Source organism: Salmo salar, chromosome ssa13 (genome assembly GCF_905237065.1).
Source record: "Salmo salar chromosome ssa13, Ssal_v3.1, whole genome shotgun sequence".
Lineage (NCBI taxonomy): Eukaryota > Metazoa > Chordata > Actinopteri > Salmoniformes > Salmonidae > Salmo > Salmo salar.
The window spans coordinates 94,927,785-94,933,784 of NC_059454.1; positions in this window are offsets into that span (position 1 = coordinate 94,927,785).

The following is a 6,000-nucleotide window of genomic DNA, read 5'->3' on the forward strand; positions in this document are numbered from 1 at the left end:
TTGACAATCCTACCGGTGTGTCTGAGCTAATATGGGCAGAAATACACGTTGTAGCATGTCTCAAATGACAATGAATTCCCTTGGAATCTATTACAACATATTATGATGTATGTCAGCTGACTGTATAAGTGTCATTTGATTATTGGCCAATAGCACACACCCAGGTGTTTGATTATTCATTCCAAAGTGTTTAGCTGTCTTGGCCCATAAATCAATTAACAGTCAGGAAAGGAAATTCAATCACTTGGAAGTACCACTGTCATATTGGCAAGAGGACTTTTCTCCTCCCTCTCTATCACCCCTCCTGTCCACACTCTCACCCCCAGCCTGCTAGGGAGGGGACCAGGTGCCAAAAGTCTGCACGTTGAAGTCTGCCTCCTCCCTTCTAACGTTCACTGACATGAGAGGGAGGCTTCCTGTGTCTGGCCATTGTCGCTTTGTAGTCTAGCGAAGCATAAAAGGGAGGACACCTTAGTGCATATCAGTGCAAGTGAATACTGAGCATAATCTATCTTTGACATTATTCAAAAAGATGAACGCTTAGTGCTGTAGTGCTGGAGGTGCCAAGATCTTGAGCAGGGGCATAATGCACCCCAAAAATCTGAGGAGGCACAAAGTATATGAGGATGGCTGGGAGGGGGGTGGTTGTTGGAGAATTTTGCATTTTTAAAACACCTGAAACTGCTTTTTCCTGCCATCTAGAGCCATAATCATTAAGCTTAATCCTACGTAAAAAATAAATCTGTATATTTTTCTGCATATCTAAGCATATCTCTTGAGCTGTCTGTATCCACCTGACTGGTGGTTCTAAAAACAAAATATGCTTCTCTGCATCTCTCCTAAAATCTGGGTAAAAGATTGAAAGGAATGTGAGTCTTATTCAGTATATTTAGTAAATGCTTGCTTTTCTAAAGTCTACAAGCAGGCGTGCCAGCTACAGATGTAGGATCTTAATTTGATTACTCTTTTGTAACGGATAATTTTCCTACCAGAAGGAAATGCAAACTTGTAGTGTATTTGAGGATTAAAAAGGCTTCTAAAGTTTGTAATTTCCATTTTAAAATATCAGACTTGATTTGCCCTAATGAAAAATGTATCCGTTCATTATAATCGCTAAATCATTTACATTTCCTGTTGCTGCCCATATTTTCTGTATGAGTGGATGTCCCATCATCAGACAGGCTGCTCACCTTGGTTACTGTGTTCCTAGCTATTTCTCAAACACATAGAGAGAAAACATGACAGGTGCTGTAATATCTTAACCCCTCCCAGAAGCAGTATAGAATCCTGTCCATGGTCACGGTGAAGGCAAGGACGTCAATGTTAGAAAACGGCCAGACAGTATAATGCATATGATTCATGACACATCTCTGGGTGCTAGTTCTGTGTGTGTCTGTACTACACATTCAAGCCAGAGCATTAAAGGGCGGAGATTTCATTTTTATTTCAATTCATCTTTAATTTTATAATGTATCTGTCCAAAACATTCCACCTAATTGTGTGAGGCTTTGGGTCCTAAGCACGCCATTTCCTGTATTTGGAAGGACATCTTTGACACATACAAATATTGTATTGTAGCAGAATCAGTATTCATCAAGGTATGATTCATTTTTTCCGCAGCGATGCTGAAGCCATTTTGTAACTTCGCCACTCACCACTCATCCTTATGAAGACTTACCATAAGAGATAAGTGAGTCTGGTGCATAGATCTCCAGTTGCTTAGCAACAAATCAAACTTCTTCATTTCCAATATCCTGCTTATTATGAAGAAAATGGTTGTAGTGTGACTGAAAGGGGTGCTGTGCTGTAACCTCCTTATCCACTGAGAAAGAGAGAGAGAGAGAGAAAGAAAGAGAGAGAGGGAGAGAGAGAGAAAAAGAAAGATTGAGAGAGTGAGAGCGAGAGAGAGAGCGAGAGAGAGAGCGAGAGAGAGAGAGAGAAAGAAAGAGAGAGAGAGGGAGAGAGAAAGAAAGATTGAGAGAGAGAGCGAGAGAGAGAGAGAGAGAAAGAGAGAGAGAAAGAGAGACAGAGAGAGAAAGAGAGAGTGAGTGAGAAAGAGAGAGATAATAAGGTCAAGGTACTGAGCCGTTAGTTAGAACCCACTTCCTGCCTATGTCATTTGCGATTAACGTCAGTTTCCTGCTTTGCTGTTAGTTAAGATACCTTGGCTATGAAAATAAATATCTGTGTGAATAAAATATAGTTGCTAAGCACTCTTGAGAGCTTCTACCCAGGAAATGCAACATTAGGTGTAATACTTCCAGGAGCACAGGATCCCTCACAGTATAAAGATAAACCTGCAATATTTCTCATCTAAACAAATCAATGTAAATCACTGTTGGGTGATGTAAAGTAGCCTACATGAGTCTGAACATCTGAAGAAAGACACACAGTACAAGCACACAGCATACACATGCTCACACACTCACATTGTCCCTGCTTCAAAGGCAGTGGAGGGTGGTGGGAGGAGCTATAGGAGGACAGGCTCATTGTAATGGCTGGAATGGAATAAATGGAACGGTATCAAATGATATCAAACCACATGTTTGACTCAGTTCCATTAATTCCATTCCAGCCATTACAATGAGCCCGTCCTCCTATAACTCCTCCCACCAGCCTTCACTGTTCAAAGGAAATCTGCATATTTTTGTCAAACGTTATATGAGAGAGGTATCTAAAAGTAAGCAGTACATTAGTTTCCTACGTATGTAAACGCAATTGCAGGGTAACCATGGAAACAAATGTTACATTACATTTACATTTAAGTCATTTAGCAGACGCTCTTATCCAGAGCGACTTACAAAATGGTGCATTCACCTTATGATATCCAGTGGAACAACCACTTTACAATAGTGCATCTAAATATTTTAAGGGGGGGGGTTAGAAGGATTACTTTATCCTATCCTACGTATTCCTTAAAGAGGTGGGGTTTCAGGTGTCTCCGGAAGGTGGTGATTGACTCCGCTGTCCTGGCGTCGTGAGGGAGCTTGTTCCACCATTGGGGTGCCAGAGCAGCGAACAGTTTTGACTGGGCTGAGCGGGAACTGTGCTTCCTCAGAGGTAGGGGGGCCAGCAGGCCAGTGGTGGATGAACGCAGTGCCCTTGTTTGGGTGTAGGGCCTGATCAGAGCCTGAAGGTATGGAGGTGCCGTTCCCTTCACAGCTCCGTAGGCAATCACCATGGTCTTGTAGCGGATGCGAGCTTCAACTGGAAGCCAGTGGAGAGAGCGGAGGAGCGGGGTGACGTGAGAGAACTTGGGAAGGTTGAACACCAGACGGGCTGCGGCGTTCTGGATGAGTTGTAGGGGTTTAATGGCACAGGCAGGGAGCCCAGCCAACAGCGAGTTGCAGTAATCCAGACGGGAGATGACAAGTGCCTGGATTAGGACCTGCGCCGCTTCCTGTGTGAGGCAGGGTCGTACTCTGCGAATGTTGTAGAGCATGAACCTACAGGATCGGGTCACCGCCTTGATGTTAGTGGAGAACGACAGGGTGTTGTCCAGGATCACGCCAAGGTTCTTAGCACTCTGGGAGGAGGACACAAGGGAGTTGTCAACCGTGATGGCGAGATCATGGAACGGGCAGTCCTTCCCCGGGAGGAAGAGCAGCTCCGTCTTGCCGAGGTTCAGCTTGAGCTGGTGATCCGTCATCCACACTGATATGTCTGACAGACATGCAGAGATGCGATTCGCCGCCTGGTTATCAGAAGGGGGAAAGGAGAAGATTAATTGTGTGTCGTCTGCATAGCAATGATAGGAGAGACCATGTGAGGATATGACAGAGCCAAGTGACTTGGTGTATAGCGAGAATAGGAGAGGGCCTAGAACAGAGCCCTGGGGGACACCAGTGGTGAGAGCGCATGGTGCGGAGACAGATTCTCGCCACGCCACCTGGTAGGAGCGACCTGTCAGGTAGGACGCAATCCAAGCGTGGGCCGCGCCGGAGATGCCCAACTCGGAGAGGGTGGAGAGGAGGATCTGATGGTTCACAGTATCAAAGGCAGCAGATAGGTCTAGAAGTATGAGAGCAGAGGAGAGAGAGTTAGCTTTAGCAGTGCGGAGAGCCTCCGTGACACAGAGAAGAGCAGTCTCAGTTGAATGCCCAGTCTTGAAACCTGACTGATTAGGATCAAGAAGGTCATTCTGAGAGAGATAGCAGGAGAGCTGGCCAAGGACGGCACGTTCAAGAGTTTTGGAGAGAAAAGAAAGAAGGGATACTGGTCTGTAGTTGTTGACATCGGAGGGATCGAGTGTAGGTTTTTTTCAGAAGGGGTGCAACTCTCGCTCTCTTGAAGACGGAAGGGACGTAGCCAGCGGTCAAGGATGAGTTGATGAGCGAGGTGAGGAAGGGGAGAAGGTCTCCGGAAATGGTCTGGAGAAGAGAGGAGGGGATAGGGTCAAGTGGGCAGGTTGTTGGGCGGCCGGCCGTCACAAGACGCGAGATTTCATCTGGAGAGAGAGGGGAGAAAGAGGTCAAAGCACAGGGTAGGGCAGTGTGAGCAGGACCAGCGGTGTCGTTTGACTTAGCAAACGAGGATCGGATATCGTCAACCTTCTTTTCAAAATGGTTGACGAAGTCATCCGCAGAGAGGGAGGAGGGGGGGGAGGAGGATTCAGGAGGGAGGAGAAGGTAGCAAAGAGCTTCCTAGGGTTAGAGGCAGATGCTTGGAATTTAGAGTGGTAGAAAGTGGCTTTAGCAGCAGAGACAGAAGAGGAGAATGTAGAGAGGAGTGAGTGAAAGGATGCCAGGTCCGCAGGGAGGCGAGTTTTCCTCCATTTCCGCTCGGCTGCCCGGAGCCCTGTTCTGTGAGCTCGTAGTGAGTCGTCGAGCCACGGAGCAGGAGGGGAGGACCGAGCCGGCCTGGAGGATAGGGGACAGAGAAAATCAAAGGATGCAGAAAGGGAGGAGAGGAGGGTTGAGGAGGCAGAATCAGGAGATAGGTTGGAGAAGGTTTGAGCAGAGGGAAGAGATGATAGGATGGAAGAGGAGAGAGTAGCGGGAGAGAGAGAGCGAAGGTTGGGACGGCGCAATACCATCCGAGTAGGGGCAGAGTGAGAAGTGTTGGATGAGAGCAAGAGGGAAAAGGATACAAGGTAGTGGTCGGAGATTTGGAGGGGAGTTGCAATGAGATTAGTGGAAGAACAGCATCTAGTAAAGATGAGGTCAAGCGTATTGCCTGCCTTGTGAGTAGGGGGGGAAGGTGAGAGGGTGAGGTCAAAAGAGGAGAGGAGTGGAAAGAAGGAGGCAGAGAGGAATCAGTCAAAGGTAGACGTGGGGAGGTTAAAGTCACCCAGAACTGTGAGAGGTGAGCCATCCTCAGGAAAGGAACTTATCAAGGCGTCAAGCTCATTGATGAACTCTCCAAGGGAACCTGGAGGGCGATAAATGATAAGGATGTTAAGCTTGAAAGGGCTGGTAACTGTGACAGCATGGAATTCAAATGAGGAGATAGACAGATGGGTCAGGGGAGAAAGAGAGAATGTCCACTTGGGAGAGATGAGGATTCCAGTGCCACCACCCCGCTGGCTCGATGCTCTAGGGGTATGCGAGAACACGTGGGCAGACGAAGAGAGAGCAGTAGGAGTAGCAGTGTTATCTGTGGTAATCCATGTTTCCGTCAGCGCCAGGAAGTCTAGGGACTGGAGGGTAGCATAGGCTGAGATGAACTCAGCCTTGTTGGCTGCAGACCGGCAGTTCCAGAGGCTGCCGGAGACCTGGAACTCCACGTGGGTCGTGCGCGCTGGGACCACCAGGTTGGAGTGGCAGCGGCCACGCGGTGTGAAGCGTTTGAATGGCCTGTGCAGAGAGGCGAGAACAGGGATAGACAGACACATAGTTGACAAGCTACAGAAGTGTTGTTTCTTGTATTATTGTCTCCTGTGTCTTTAGAGAACTGTTTCACTTTGATATCCTTTTTCTTCTGTCCTGATTTAATCTTTCTTTTCTTCAGTTAACTAGATATTCTTTGTTGTTCTTCGTTAGCTAGCTAGCTTCTTCCAAA